The sequence below is a fragment of the Cupressus sempervirens genome, chromosome 1, assembly GCF_028749045.1.
Source record: "Cupressus sempervirens isolate cs-2001-9-10 chromosome 1, ASM2874904v1, whole genome shotgun sequence".
In the NCBI taxonomy this organism is placed as follows: Eukaryota; Viridiplantae; Streptophyta; class Pinopsida; order Cupressales; family Cupressaceae; genus Cupressus; species Cupressus sempervirens.
Genome location: NC_143118.1, coordinates 280,612,894 through 280,630,663, shown reverse-complemented (window position 1 = coordinate 280,630,663; position 17,770 = coordinate 280,612,894).

Here is a 17,770-nt window from a genome sequence, read left to right as displayed (position 1 = left end):
GAACCTGACTGGCCAAAGCCACAGAATTGGAAAGAAAGAAGAATGTCACAAATACACCACCACCCACCCAAGCTGAAATAGTATAGATCTTTTCTTTGAAAGATGAAGTACAACGATGGGTGAATGAGCAAAGGGAGCTAGGTGATGATATTCTCCCCATTCCAAATTTTGATTTCATGCCAATGGGTACAGAATTGCTTGGAGATAAGATTAGAGATACTCCTACAGGTGAATTTCAACAGCAAGATTGGATGCAGATGCCACCTGAGACACAAGGTCCTCATCAAACTCCCCCATCTTACCTCAGGTTGTGATGGTAGATAGGGTTTCATTGACACCTCCACCTTCGAGTTTAGAGGAACATGTTCAGAAGGAATCATCATTACAAGGAGAACCAAAACCAAGGCCTACTAGTGAGCCATCAAAAGAGGCACGGGTAATGGAATGTATACAACAACCTTCCCAAGAAGTTCAGGATCAAACTAAAAGATCTATAGAAACTAAGACCATAGAAGAAGAACCCTCACAACAGGAGACTCCAAGTAAGAGCGATAGAGGGAAGGAGGTAGTTGAGCACATCCCTTCATCATCTAGAGCCAAGGTTCTAGAAACAAATATCCTGAGATGGTTCCGAAAAGAAATAATGAGAAGTGTTAAGCATCAATTCCTTGCTTCAAAGGATGATATTTGTGACATTGTAGAGATTTTCAACAAGCCTGACTCTCCATTATAGGATGCAACACCATTTGCATTCATTACCACTACTCAGAATTAGGACTTATTTGCACAAGTGTCTCATCCTCTTAAAGGTACAGATGAAGAAGCTATCAGCCTTCAGGATTATGAATTGAAGGATGTCATGTTAGGGAAGCCTACATGGGATACTTCTCGACAGATGATGACTATGGGATTCAAAGAGGTTCTTAACCATATGAAACATGATGAGATTGAAATAAGAGCACTTTGAAGGCAAGTTGAGATCTTCAAAGGATATCTAGCTGAATTTATTGGTCCTCTTGATTCTGAATGCCCTGAGGAGACTTTGACTACCATTCTTAAAGAAGGGGAAGGTGTACGGTTCAGTCCATTTTTGAGAGCTTGTCAGGATTGGCAAGACAGCCTTTAGGATAGGGGTGTGACTATAATTATAGGAATTCTGGAATTATTGCATGCTACACAAGACAATGTTGATAAGATCGTGGAAATTTTGAGATAGGACTTTAGTATTATGGATGAGGTATAGGTTTGGAGCAAGGATTTGCAAATTCTACAGGCCATAAAAGGACAAAGGTACCACATTCTGATTGATGTATATACTGGAGAAGAGCTAGACATGATAGATGATTGGATAGAAAATATTGCAGAGGGAAATAAAGTGATGGAAACATTGCATGATGAGATACATAGGCTCAAGGACCAAGCTCGAGAGTGAATTTTGGAAGCAAAAAAGTTATATAGTGATTCATGCTTGGATATTTTTGAAGATGAAGAATAAGAGAAGCTTTTACTAGTTAAGGTTTTTGTAGAAAACTTTAGAAGGACTTTAGAGGAAGCATCCATTGATGAAGACATCAAACAAGCCTTCAAGACAAAAGAAGCATTGTTAGAGTTGGATACCAAACTCGAGGATTTTGCAGAAACTCGAATTGAGGTGGACAACTATACATAGAAGGTCAAAGATAAGTATGAGGATTTGGATCTTCCTGATGCTTCTAAGATTACTAAGATTATAGAGAAATTCAAGGGAAAACATCCAAACATATGTTTAGGATAAAGATGAGCAAAACCCAGTTGCTAGAATTTCAATTTTGACACTTAGTGAAATTTTGAGATTTTGACACAGTCAAGGTCTGCAGCTCCGCAATTCAGAGGTGCACCGACAATTGATTGTCAGTTCCAGAAATACCACTTTCCATGCATTGGAAATGCATTTTAATGGCAAATTAACTCCGACACACATCAAGTGAAGGGCCAACTTCTATTTTTGGTGTCTCCATGCACTTCTACTTTGACTAATGGCTTCCTCCTACTTTCTCTCTCATGCTTTCATTGTTTTTTACATGTAAAGGGCTCATGCATCCGATTAATGAATAAAATATGGATGAAGTCCCTCTGAGCACCAGTTAGATTACCAGTTTGTATATATATAGTTTGTTTTAATTTTTTTAAAGCATTTTATTGCATCAAGATATCTCTCACTCTCAACACAAATTGAGGATATGATTTCTTATAAATACCCCATTGTAAAATATAAAAAGGGCCACTGTTATTATGCAATAAAATTATGCTTTTGGTGTGAGCATTCAGAGTTTAGTTATTCTTTCCTGGATGTGTCATTGTTTTGTTGATTTTATTCATGAGATTGTGATTCAGCCAAAGGTTTATTGTGTTGTTTTTGGTTGTGCGATCTTTTAGTTCTTGTGTTTTCTACAGATATATAATTTTTGTTGACGTAATGAGCTTGAGAAGAGATCACCCGATTATGTCTACATAGCTTTTTGTCTCACATGAGTGCACTTTCTATAGCCTTGCAATTTGATGAAGAGTGAAACATCATTTGATTTGTTAAATATTCTCACCGACGATTGCATCAGTGGATTCTAGGAAGTGCTTCTCCTATTTTCATTAGTTTCCTACCAATTTCTTCAAAGGTTTAACTCGCAGCTTGTTGTGTTTTGTAGCTTATGTCCATTTAGGAATTTCAATTTCAAGTTATTTGATTTTATGTTATTTGCTTTTAGTTTCACTATTTTCTTTGCTAACCCCCTATTAGAATAGGACCTCATAGTAGTTGCGTTGTTAGAGTTGCATTTATTGAAAAATAGAAAATACAAAAATATTGTTCTTTTGGTGTGATATTTTGAGACAGCAAATAGATTTTACTTAATTCCAAGGTAAAAGAGTATTTGGAACCAGCAAAGGCTTCCTCATGAACATTCACATTTATCTTCTACTGAGTGGATTTTGGTACGTCGCAAGACAAACACTGAACCTTGGTGTGGATCCTTAAAAAGATTTAATTTTCAAAAGAGGAATTACACTATGGATTCCTATCATTGACCTCGTGCAAAATGAATGCCCAACAATTGGCTCCTAAATCCATGAACCATTGTAAAGTTGATTGTTTTAGTCTTGCTAGAGACAACTTGAGCTCATGGGCATCAGTGTTATAGTCAAAGCTATGGTAAAGTATATCAAACTCAAACAAGAAAGTACCAAGAGCTTCAGGTGTAGGGCCATAGAGCTTTGGAAGAGTAGCTTTAGGTATATTTTTTAGATTAGCATTGGTTATGAGGCTTGGGAAAGGAAATGGAAAAGTAGTTTATGCCATTATTGGAGGTATTTGATTATGGGTTTGTTGCTAAAAAGGAACATTGAGTATTGGATTGTTAACAATAGGTGGAATTGGACTAGAACTACCAAGAAATCTAGCCAAAACTTAAGAAAAAGGTTGAAGACCACTTGTTTCCAAGGGTTGTGCTCTAGAGGAAGATTATGTAGGAAAAATAGGCCTTGCATCCTCAAAAGGAAACTCAACTTCTTCTTCAATTTCTTTGTTCAAATTAACAGACTACAATGGAAGAAATCTACCATATTCATCTCATTTTCTTCCTCTTTGATGCATCTAATTGAATTCTTCACACTTGTGAAGAAACTTTTAGGACTGCAAATCTCTAAAAGAACTATGACCCAAAAACATTCCTAGCATGACACCATCCCCAGCAATGGTGCCAAAAATGGTCTGCCTCATAATAGGTGTGTTATAATCATGCCTAAGGTCTTATCTAGGAATATTATATTCAATCTAAGGATTATTCTCCCTACCATGAGGTGCATTTAATTTTTCAACCTAGGGACGTATACTTGAAATGGTTGGCATAGTATGTGTACTAGGTTTCTTAAAGAGTCATTATGCTTCTGCTGTAGGAAAGTAAAATGAAAGGAAATAACCTACAGTAGTGCTACAAAAAATTAACACACTTAACTCTTCATTGAAATGACTACAAGAAATACAATTAAATGCTAACCTATATTCCAACTTAGACCATCCACTATAACTATTCTCATAGATGTTATAGGAACATTCACAAAGTATGATACTGTAGGAGGAAACTTACAACTTCTATTTGAAATACTAGAAATGCTAGAAGTAAATCTACACTACTCTAGTCTAATCCACCTCCCAAGTGGGCTCCCTTGGTCATCTTCTAGTAATCTACTAACATAAAATGTAAATTGAGAATTATTTCATTATATTCCAAAATTCCTTACATAAGAACAATACATTAAACTGTAAAATAATTCACTACGAGAGTCAACGGTTTCCTTTCATAAAATTTCTTCCAACCTTCTAAAATTATCAATCTAATCCCTATAAATATGTGATTGACACTTATTCTAAAACAAGGAAGAAAATAAACTAACTACAAATCTACCAAAGAAAAAGAAGGAAATATAATAGTTCACAGTACAATTAATAAAGTCTAGATAACCATGTCAACACAATAGTAAACATAAAGAAAATACAATAACTTTTCATCCCTGTAATCATGGAATAATGGCTCCTCCTTTGTAGTAGCCATGTATCCTAATACCATTATGGTTCTTCCACCGTAACTAGACTTTAATGTTCCTCTTTGAATGTTATCGACCATCTCTAGCTTCTTCCCTATCATGTTAGTTATGATGCAAAAATATTTGCAAACAAGTGTAATCAAATTAAATCCAAATATTAGAACACACATTCTGATTGTTGTATAAAATATTGCATTATCTATATGATATTGGATAAATATGACATACTATCTACCCATAGTTTAATGTTTCTATCTGGACTTAATCATAGGTTCAACTAAACATAAGTTCATAAATGTCTTGGTAGTGTTAAAATAAAGTATTTTAAAATTATCATAAAATAGAGGCAATAATTAGCCTCATTAGCCATAGAAATATTTTACCTCACTAGATGATCTTGAAGTAGGCCAATTTAGTATGGCTTCTACCTTTGAGGGATCCATACTTAGGTTTGTCTTGGACATGACATACCCAAGGAATACAAATTCCTCCTATAAGAATGCACACTTGTTGAAATTGATCTTTAATTGCTCCTCATGTAACCTCTTCTATCAAGATGCATTATATGTTCTTCTTTATCTTTACTAAAAATGAATATATCATCCAAGTAAACAACATTAATATGATGCAAAAATATTTGCAAACAAGAATAATAAAATTAAATCCAAATATTAGAACACACATTCCGATGGTTATATGAAATATTGCATTATCTATATGATATTGGAAAAATATGACATACTATCTACCCATAGGCTAATGGTTCTATCTAGACTTAACCATAGGTTCAACTAAACATAAGTTCATAAATGTCTTGGTAGTGTTAAAATAAAGTATTTTAAAATTATCATTAAATAGAGGCAATAATTAGCCTCATTAGCCATGGAAACAGTTTACCTCACTAGATGATCTTGGAGCAGGACAATTCAGTATGGCTTCTACCTTTGAGGGATCCATATTTAGGTTTGTCTTGGAGATGACATACCCAAGGAATACAAATTCCTCCTATAATAATGCACACTTGTTGAAATTGATCTTTAACTGCTCCTCATGTAACCTTTTCTATCAAGATGCATTATATGTTCTTCTTTATCTTTACTAAAAATTAATATATCATCCAAGTAAACAACAAAAATAATATTTATGAAAGGTTTGAGGGCTTCTTTCATTAACCTCATAAAGGTACTTGGAGCATTGGACAAGCCAAAGGACAATTCAACCCATTCAAACAATCCTTTATTAGTCTTGAAGGCACTTTTCCAATCATTCCCCTCTCTGATCCTTATCTAATTGTAGTCACTCTTCAAGTCAATTTTGGAAAAATACTTTGCACTCCCAAAGAAACCCATGAGATCTTCAAATATAGGCATTGGGAACCTATATCTGATAGTTATCTTATTGATTTCTCTGGAGTTAGTGCATAATCTCCATGTACCTTCCTTCTTTGGAGAAAGTACTATTGGAATAGCACAAGAGCTAATACTTTCCTCATAAAACCCTTCTCTAGTAGACCTTGTATTTGCCTAGCCACTTCTACATTTTTCTTTGGTGTTAGTTTGTAGGCTACCTTATTAGGCAATGTGGAACTAGGGATGAGGTTAATACAGTGGCAAATCTCCCTCATAGGTGGTAAGGTGTCTATCTTTTCATCAATAATTATACCTTTGTAGTGGTCTAATAGGTCTGTAACTTCCTTTGGATCTACTTTCCCAACTAGCTTTACTATTGTTTTTAGTTTCACAATTATGGATTAAAAAAAATGGGGCATTCTCCTCCTTCAGGGCTTTCAAGAAATCTCTCCCCAACTAGGGCCACACTATTACTCAAGGCTCTTACCCCTTCATCCTCAGGCAATGGTGTCATAGTATAACTTACCTCATCTTTAGTTAAAGTATATACATTCTTTTTTCCCTCATGATGGGCAACAACATCATATTGTCATAGTCTCCCTAAAAGGAGTTGGCATGCATCCATGTTAGTTACTTCACCCAAGACCTTGTCTTTATATTATCGTATCTAGACTTCTACCCAACATTGCTCATTTACTATGGTTTGTTAGTCCTTATTTGGCTAAGACACCTCATAAGGCTTTGACAATGGACATTTCTTCAAGACAAGCTTATTAATCATTTGTATTGGTGTTAAGTTCTTTGTTGAACCAAAATCAACAATAACCTTACAAACCTAGCCATTTAACTTGAAGTGTGTCCTTAATAAGGTTTTCCTTAGGGTAGGCTCCTTATACATTGGCATTTTCAAGAGTGTTCTATTGAATAGGATGCATTCTCCTTGCTGTAGCTCAGTAGGTCTAGAAATTCTTGAATGGTAAGAGGTCACACTTTGATAGTCCTCCTCTTGGGCAAGTTGTACTCTTTTTCCATTGCTTTGGTGGCTTGTGTTTTCTCCACTATTGCTTGAAAATCTGAAGGACTGATGACCCACTTGGTTGTTGGAAAACCATCTTCCAGTGAATACATGATTACCTCTCCCATTTGATCTCCCCCTACTATTTCCTCATCCTCCTTTGAAGATTCTTCTAGAGCTTGTGTCTTTATCATTATCCTAACTATTTGACTCTTCTTGAGGTCTTGGTGTTGAACCACTTCCTTGGAACCTTCCTCTACCTTTGAAGTTAGTTCTTGTCCCTTTATTATAATCATTATTCCTCTTGATTTTATATTTAATCTTAAGAGCAAGTTGATAGTATTTGTGTACTAATTCCACTTATGCTAGATTTAGTTCATCTTGTATGTTGTACCTGAGGTCATTTATATACCTAACAAGATTTTTTTAAAAAAAATTCATATATCTTAGCCTAAGAGTCAATGTATAAAACTCTTGGGTGTAGGTGCTCACATCCATTTCACTCTATTTAAGATTTTGCAATTTCATATGGATCATAACTTCATAGTCATCAAGAACAAATTGTTTCATTATCTCTTCTATCATCCTCTTCCTTGTGGATATGGTTTGTTTTCCTCTTCCATCCTTTCAATTTGAAGGAACTTCTACTATCTCAATGTTGGTCCCTTCATTTTAGACTATTTTGTCTTCACTTTCTAACTTGCAAGGATCTCATACTCAAAATAGTTTTCAAGGGCTTCTAGCTACTCCATGCATGTGTCTAGCTCCATTTTCCCATCAAACATGGGAAAATATCCTTTTTTCTTTCTTTCCTACCCTCTGTAGGGATTCTACAATCATTCTCTAATCTTCAAGTACATGAGGCAAATCATGTTCCTCCTCTTATTCTCCCTCAGATTCTCCATGGTCTCCTTTGCACACTTGCCCCTTCAACTTCTCAATCCTTATTCTCATAGTCTTGTTTTCTTTTATCATGGTTTTACTCTTATTGATATGCTCTTTGATAATATTTCTCAATTCTATATTAGTGATCCTCAAGGGAACATACTCCTCTATCATTTCCACTAGAAATTAGTGGCTCTAATACCACTTGGTATAGAGGTCTTCAGCAAAAGTGTGAATGAGTTCATCACTCAATCCTTCAAGGAAACCTTGTACCTTCACAAGACTACCGAAGACTCCATTTTTCCACCCTTATACTTTCCACAAAATTCTAGAACAACCTATTTTAACTTCTCCACAAACATCACCAAGTGACTGTAAAAGCCAACTTTGGATCTTAGGGCACAAACTTAGAAATTGTCACTACCAAACTCCCTAACTCCAACCAATGTTTGAAACACTTCAATAGATACACAAGGACAAAGATTCCACTCCAGTTTGGATTCCCCAACTTCTAAAATTATCAAATGCACTAAGAGGCCTAATTATTCCTAGTAGTACTTTTATGAGTTTTAGGGAAATAACTTGGAAATTTTCCGAAGAACTTGACAAACAAATTATAGATTCAATTAACCTTTTGGGCCTGTTATCTATCCCCCAACTTTCAATTCTCTAACCTACTCTAGCATCCCTAAACTCACACAGCCTTCTTAGGCCTAATGAACTAAAAAGAGGCTAGGAACACCTAGAAAATAGAAAGAATGGGTTCCTATGAACAAGAATTGATGTGGAAGGTCTTCATCTAACTTATCTCAACTTGAAAAAATCATCTACCAAGTTCTATAATTCCATCTCTTCATATACCGTACAAAACCTCACCAAATTGGTTGAATATATCTAAATATTCACCTAGGACTCAATCATAGGACCTTCAGATCTTCTAATATAAAACTACAACTTAGGAATCTATTAGTATATGTCCTAACCTTATAAAATCTAGGAGGCCATTGAATTTTAACCATGGAGTTATAAGCTAGGACTAAAAGCCATTAAAACCCTCAATTTTAGGGTTTACTCAACCAATCTCATAAAAAAATAAAGTCAAATGTTATGGAATTAGGATTCAAAACTCTATCTAATCATGCCATCAAATCCAGTGACCCAATCTATACAATTTTGTACACAAATTAAATACTCAGAAAATCTACTTGTTTCTCCTTAAAGTTGACTTCTCTATATAGTACTTCATACCCCTTTTGTTTTGAGAGTGTGGATGCCTAAATACATCATTCCCAATGGTTTCAACTGATATATGAAAAGTTGGTACTGTTGGGTGAAAAGTTGAACTTTTTGATAAAATGTTGTCAACAACAAAAATTGCAAATTAACAACTTTTACAATTTTTCATGTATGGCCTTATTACTTGATCATTTACCTTTCTACAAACCTTATTAAGTGAAATTGATTATAAAAATATATTAAAGACTCCTATTTACTCAAAATATATAATTTTAGGATCCTTTTGGACTAAGTGAAGTTAAGTTTATAAGCACACCTAAATTTTTGTGACCAAACATAGGATCATTGCTTATTACATACCAAAACAAAATCAAAATATTTTTTTTGCAAATCATTACATGTCTTATACAATGTAACTATATGCCTTGATCCACTTTTTTTTTAGTTTAATCACCTTTCTACCCTCTCAGAGAGAGAGAGAGAGAGAGAGAGAGAGAGAGAGAGAGAGAGAGAGAGAGAATAGGGGAAAAGGGAGAGGGAGAGGGAGAGTGAGAGAGAGAGTGTGTGTGAGAGAGAGATTAGGGGATCAGAGAGGATGGGATAGGGAGAGGGAGAGATTTTTCACATAGTGTGTATGCACTATAGTGCATGTGCGCTTTATAGTGCATACACACTATATGAAAACACCAAAAAATGGCTATAATGAAAGTTTGGGTCCCTATTGACCCATATTATCTTTTTTATATGTTGTTTTCTCTACTCTTCCAATAGGGAACATGGGTTTCATGATATTGGAATAGAAAACACCAAATTTAATCATTGGATACACTATTTGAAAGCTTTCTTAACATTCTTTCATGCTATTGGAAGCTAGAAAATACCAAATTCAATCATTCAATACACTATTTGAAGGCTTTTTGAACATTTTTTTATAGAAAAAGGTTAGTGTTGTCCTTTTTAAATATTCTTTGTTTCTATAGAGAGAAATTGCATTATAATTTGACAAGTTGTTTAATATATAGTGAATTCATTGAAATTTGTATGTTTGAATGAACTTTTATTTGAAAATGGTTAGAAATTTGATAAGTTGTTTGATATATATTGTGTATTCATTAAAATTATTATAATTTGTATATGTATTTGAATGATTTGTTATTTACAAATTGTAAGTAATTTAGATGTTTGAATAATTTGACATATCAAAATCATCATCATGCAATGGAAGAAACCAAAAACTCAAACAATGGAAGAGAGGGGGCAATATATGGAAATTAAAAGAGATAAAATGAAACTACTATATGGGCAAAGAAAATTGCAATGAAATAATGAAGAATTGTCTTTCAAAAAGGAACACAAACCACCAATACAAAGAAACAAAGAGGAAGAATTGGAAAGACAAAAAGAATGAATAAGACTCTTCTGCTCAAGAACACAATTTAATTGTAAAGCTATGTCATCTTCCAATGTTGGATTCATATCATCATCTTATGTTGAAGAGACACTAATTTCTACATCTAACAATGTACACACTCCATCATGTCATGTTGAAGGAACAACATCAACACATCAAGTAGGTGATATTCCATCTTTTGTACCCTATTGCAAAAGCACATCCTCTTCAGTCCAAGCTACACAAAATACTTAGCCTTATGTTGATGTTCAAAATATTGAGGGAATGGAAGAGATTATAACATCTTCTATAATTCATTTTAGAAGATCAAAATATTTGAATAATATTGATACTAATATTTTGAAATCAATTCCTGATAAGATTAACAAGTGTACTTGTCAAAAAAAAGTTAATCATGTGTGGAGATTATTCTTTGAAGAGTTAAATATTATAGATCAATGCCAATTATTTTTTAAAATAATGAGGAATTTGAAATTTAGGCCAATCATGAAGATTTTTGGGCTAAGAACGATGGATAATTCAAATGAAAAAAGTATTGTAAACATTCAAATGAGTTCATATGACAAACTGGGTTCTAAATCATGCACCAAAGATAGTGATATCACAAGACATGTACTTACATCAACAATAACAAGTACCCAAATGAAGAAAGTTGGACTAGTGAGAAAGACAAGAAAAACATTGAAAATTGGTAGAGGTACTTTAAGAAGAGCCATGGTAAGGTGTGACAAAGTAAAAGATCCAACAAAAAATGAGTTATGGATATCTAGCAAGAGACTACTATGAAAGGATAAAGAAATTAGAGAAGCTATGAACTCATTGATTGAATATTTTGGGACAAATAACATATGTTTTTTCCCTAATCAAATAGATGTTGTGAAAAGAGGATTATTAGCTGAAATCACGATCCACATGCGAAGCATTTTTTTTGGACTCAACTAAGATACAATTTTTTGAAAAATTTACTGGTATGTAGCCTCAAATTCAAACAAGTCAAAAAAAATTTGAGATGGATAAACCTTTTTATGTGAAGATAAATCACACATGCAAAACTTTTTATAGGATACATATTGAATTTTCTAACCATTTTACAACAAAAATTACAAATTAACAACTTTTAAAATTTTTCACATAGGGCCTTATTACTTGATCATTTTCCTTTCTACAAACCTTATTTATTGAACTGATTATAAAAATATATTGAAGACTGTTACTCAAAATATACAATTTTAGGATCCTTTTGGACTAAGCCAGCTTAGGTTTATAAACACAATTGAAGTTTTGTTACCAAATAGAGGATCATTTCTTATTACATACCAAAATGAAATTAAAACATCTTTTTTATGGATCATTACATGTCGAAGACAAGGTCACCATATGCCTTGATCCACATTGTTTTTAGTTTAATCACCTTGGTGCCTTGAGAGAGAGAGAGAGAGAGAGAGATGGGGATGGGAGAGGGTGGAATAGGGAGAGAGAGATATTTTTCACATAGTTTTTATGCACTATAGTGCTTGTGCACTTTATAGTACATATGCACTATTTGAAAACACCAAAAAATGGCTATAACAAAAGTTTGGGTCCCTACTGACCCATATTCTTTTTTTTATATATTTTCTACTCTACTCTTCCAATAGAAAACATGGGTTTCGTGATATTGGAAGCTAGCAAACACCAAATTTAATCATGTAGGGCCCATTTTTCGTTGCACCAAAAGCCATGACTGTTAGTGAACATGGAACACCACATAATTAACCACCTGTGGGCAGGGGAGCGCGTCGCATCACCCAACAATCTCCCCCTCGATGCACATACCAGGTGCTTACGCGGGTCGGGAAGGCACCGGGGAGATTTGAACCCATCACCAAGCCAAAACCAGGCTCTGATACCAATTGTAGGGCCCATTGCCATTGCACCAAAAGCCATGACTATTAGTGAACATGGAACACCACATAATTAACCACCTGTGGGCAGGGGAGCGCGTTGCATCACCCAACAAATCATTGGATACACTATTTGAAGCCTTTTTAACATTCTTTCATGCTATTGGAAGCTAGAAAATGTTAGAAAATGTTAGTGTCATCCTTTTTAAATATTCTTTGTTACTATATAGACAAATTGCATTATAATTTAACAAGTTGTTTAATATATAGTGAATTCATTGAAATTTGTATTTTTGAATGAATTATTATTTGGAAATGTTTAGAAATTTGATGAGTTAATTAATATATATTTTGTATTCATTGGAATAATTTTTATTTGTATATGTATTTGAATGATTTGTTATTTGCAAATTGTAAGTAATTCAGATGTTTGCATAATTTGATATATAGAAATCATCATCATGCAAATGGTAGAAACCAAAAACTCAAACAATAGAAGAGAGGGAGAGATATATGGCAATTAAAAGAGATAAATTGAGACTAATACATGAACAAAGAAAATTGTAATGAAATAATGAAGAATTGTATTTTGAAAAGGAACACAAACCACCAATATAAAGAAACAAAGAGGAAGAATTGGAAAGACAAAGAGAATGAATGAGACTCTTATGCTCAAGAAGACAATTTAATTTTAAAGCTACACCATCTTCCAATTTTGGAGTCATATCATCATCTCATGTTGAAGAGATACTTATTTCTATATCCAACAATGTACACAATCCATCATATCATGTTGAAGGCACAACATCAACATAGGTGATATTTCATCTTTTGCATCTTATTGCCAAGGCACGTCATCTTTGGTCCAAGCTACACAAAATAATTAACCTTATGTTGATGTTTAAAATATTGAGGGAATGGAAGAGATTATCACACCTTCTAGAATTCATTTTAGGGTATGTGCAAGATCATGGTCAACCAAACTATGGCCTTAAGTGGCAGTGAAAAACCAACAAATTAGGGTTATGTCAACTTCACACATAATTTTAAAGTGGTTGTAGACTTTATATCAAAGAGTTGTAAGAAAATAATCTATAGAAAATTAATCTAGTTTCTAAATTACCAGGCCTTATTTGGAGAAAAAGATAATTGATTGGTCAAAAGTTTAGATTTTAATGCAGTATTGCAAAAATTCCAAGACAAATAAAAAGTAGGTGTATATCTGACCACCTGAATCAAAATAAAATGATAATATTTTTTTAATATAATTATATATATAAAAAGTAGACTCATGGCCGGATGTGATACATAATTTTTGGTATTTTTATTCTAAATAAATATTTAAATATGGATTTTCTACTAAAACATTTTTGGAAAAGAGATACTCCTGTGTTTGACCATCTTAACTAATAGAAAACATTACCAAATTTTATTTTATTTTTTATTTTTCTTATACTAGGCAAAGCATAAAATGTGATGCAACTTTTGGATTTAAAAAATGTTATACCATTTGAAAGTTATAGCCATTTTTCAATCAGTATGTCAATCAGCACTTTACAATCATCTTCATTGAAAATTAACTAATAAATGCTTATTGAACTTAGAAATTGACAGCAATTATATCGATGGAATCTCGAGAGTATTATAAAATAACCACTTTCCTTTCATTCAATTTCGATGAAAATAGCATTGTCAGATGGCTACCTGAAGTTTGAGTGTGAGTGAAACCCTTCTCAAACACAGTTTTTGGGTTGATCGAATAGGCTTTGTAAATACCAAGGCTAATCATATACTCAAATTCAAATCGGGTATCTGATTAGGTCTCAGATTTTTCAATTGAAATTTGGAGGAAAATTTGAAAGGAGAGATTTTCCAATGTCAAATTTGGAGAGAGGGAAATTTGAAAGGAAATAAATTTAAGAGGGAAACCTTAGAGTGTTTTAGAGAAAAATTTATTTGGGGGAAGTGTGGACATTGATATTATTATTATCAACTATTATTATTATATATGATTATAATTATTATTATATTATAGTAATATGTATGATTATTATTATTAAATATAATATAGTAATATATATGATAAATATTATTATTATTACATGTATATAGCAATATTATATAACTATTATTATATATAATAATGTATATGGTTATTATTATTAAATCTATAATCTAGTAACATTTATGATTATTATTATTATATAATCTAATAATATATTATTATTATATTAAAATATACAATATTATATTATTATTAAATATAATATTGCATTAAAATGTATCAAAAAACTTATGTCCCTTTTTGACACATTTCATAACAACATGTGTCCCTAGAGCCCCTAGTGACCCCTTTCGATGCATTCCCAATGGGTCCCTAGGGGTCAAAGGTTAACTTATGAACCCTCTCGATGCATTAGAACAAACCAAATGCATCCCTAGGGGTCTTAGGACCCCTAGGGACATAGGTTGTCATGAAATGCATGGAGAGGTGTCATAGGTCATCCTATAGCACCTTTTGACCCATATAAATGACTATAATATGTCCTTAGGGGTCTGAGGACCCATAGAGACATATGTCATCATTGAATGTGTAGAAAGAGGTCATAGGTCAGCTTATCATCTCTTTCAATCTATATAAACAATTATAATATATCCTTAGGGGTCCTAGGAAATCTAGAGACATATGTTGTAATAAAATGTGTCGAAAGGGGTCACAGGTCATCCTATGGCCCCTTTCAAACCATATAAAAAATTCTAATATGTCCCTAGGGCTCCTAGGACAGCTAGAGACAAACATCATTGTGGAACATGTCAAAAGGGATCATACATCATCTTATGGCCCCTTTTGACACATATAAATGATTCTAATATGTCCTTAGGGGTCCTACGCCCCCTAGGGACATATGTTGTAACAAAATGTGTCGAAAGGGGTCATAAGTCATCCTATGGCCTTTTTCAATCCATATAATAGATTGTAATGTCCCTAGGGGTCCTAGGACCCCTAGTGACATATGTCATCATAGAATGTGTCGAAAGAGGTCATAAGTCATCCTACGACCCCTTTTGACCCATATAAATAATTATAATATGCCCATAGGGATCTTAGGACCTCTAAAGAAATAAGTTGTAATAAAATGTGTTGAAAGGGGTCATAGGTCATCCTATGGCCCCTTTTGACCCATATAAATGATTCTAATATCTTCCTAGGGGACCCCTAGTGACATATGTCATCATAGAATGTGTCGAAAGAGATCATAGGTCATCCTTTGGCACCTTTCAACCCATATAAATAATTATAATATGTCCATAGGGGTCCTAGGACCCCTAGAGACATATGTCATCATGGAATATTTCAAAAGGGGTCATAGGTCATTCTATGGCCCCTTTCAACGCATATAAATAATTTTAATATGTCCCTAAGGGTCTATGACCCATAGCGACATATGTCATCACGAAATGTGTCGAAAGGGGTCATAGATCATCCTATGGCTCTTTTTAATCCATATAAACTATTGTAATATGTACCTAGGGGTCCTAGGGCCCCTAAAGACATATGTTGTAATAAAATGCCTAGAAAGACCTATAACCCCTTTCGACCCATATAAACAAATGTAATATGTCCCTAGGGGTTCTAGGACCCCTAGCGACATATGTTGTAATAAAATATATCGAAAAGAGTCATAGGTCATCTTATGGCCCCTTTCGACCTATACAAATGATTATAATATGTCCCTAGGCATCCTAAGAACCCTACAGACATATGTCATGATGGAATGTGTCAAAAGGGGTCATAGGTCATCCTATGCCCATTTTGACCCATATGAATGATTGTAATATGTCCCTATGGGTCTTAGGACACCTACTGACATATGTCATCATGGAATGTGTTAAAAATGGTCATAGGTCATCCTATCACCCCTTTCGACCCATATAAAAGATTGTAATATGTTCTTAAGGGTACTAAGACCCATAGAGACATATGTCATCATTGAATCTATCAAAAGGGGTCATAGGTTATCTTATCACCCCTTTCGACCCATATAAACAATCATAATATATCCCTAGGGGTCCTATGACACCTAGAGACATATTTTATAATAAAATATGTCGAAAGGAGTCATAGGTCATCCTATGGCCATTTTCGACTTATAAAAATGATTATAATATGTTTCTAGGGGTCCTATGACCCTTAGAGACATATGTCATCATGGAATGTGTTGAAATGGGTCATAGGTCATTCTATGGCCCCTTTCAACCCATATGAATGATTGTAATATGTAACTAGGGGTCCTAGGACACCTATTGACATATGTCATCATGAAATGTGTCAAAAGGGGTCATAGGTCATCCTATGGCCTCTTTTGCCCTATATAGCCAACTATAATATGTCGTTAGGGGTCCTAGGAACCCTAACAACATATGTCATTATGGAATGTGTTGTTAGGGGTCATAGGTCATCCTATGGCCCCTTTTGACCCATATAAATGATTGTAATATGTCCCTAGGGGTCCAACATATGTTGTAATAAAATGTGTCGAAAGTGGTCATAGATCATCTTATGGGCCCTTTCGACCCATATATATGATTGTAATATGTTCCTAGGGGTCCTCAGACCCCTAGAGACATAGGTTGTAATAAAATGTGTCGAAAGGTCTCACAGGTCATCTTATAACACCTTTCTATCCATATAAATAATTATAATCTCTGGCAGTCCTAGGACCCCTAGAGACATATGTAATAATAAAATGTGTCGAAAGAGTTCATAGGATGACCTATGACCCCTTTTGACCCATATAAATAATTATAATATGTCTTTAAGGGTTCTAGGACCCCTACACACATATGTTGTAATAAAATGTGTCGAAAGGGCTTATAGGTCATCCTATGGCCCCTTTCAACTTATATAAATGATTGTAGTATGTCCCTAAGGGTCCTAGGACCCCTAAAGACATATGTTATCATGGAATGTGTCAAAAGGGGTCATAAGTCATCCTATGGACCCTTTCGACCTATATAAATGATTGTAATATGTTCATAGGGCTCATAGGACCCCTAGCGACATATGACATCATGGAATGTGTCAATAGGATTCATAGGTCATCTTATGGCCCCATTTAACCAATATAAATTATTGTAATATTTCTCTAAGAGTTCTAGGAACCATAGAGACACATGTCATCATAGAATCTGTCGAAAAGAAGTCATAACTCATCATATGGCCCCTTTCAACCCATATAAACAATTTTAATATGTTTGTAGCGGTCCTAGGACCCCTAGAGACATATGTTGTCATGGAATGTGTCAAAAATGTTCTAGGTCATCCTATGGCCCCTATCAATACATATAAATGATTTTAATATATCCCTAGAGACATATGTAATCATTGAACATGTTGACAGGGGTCATACGTCAT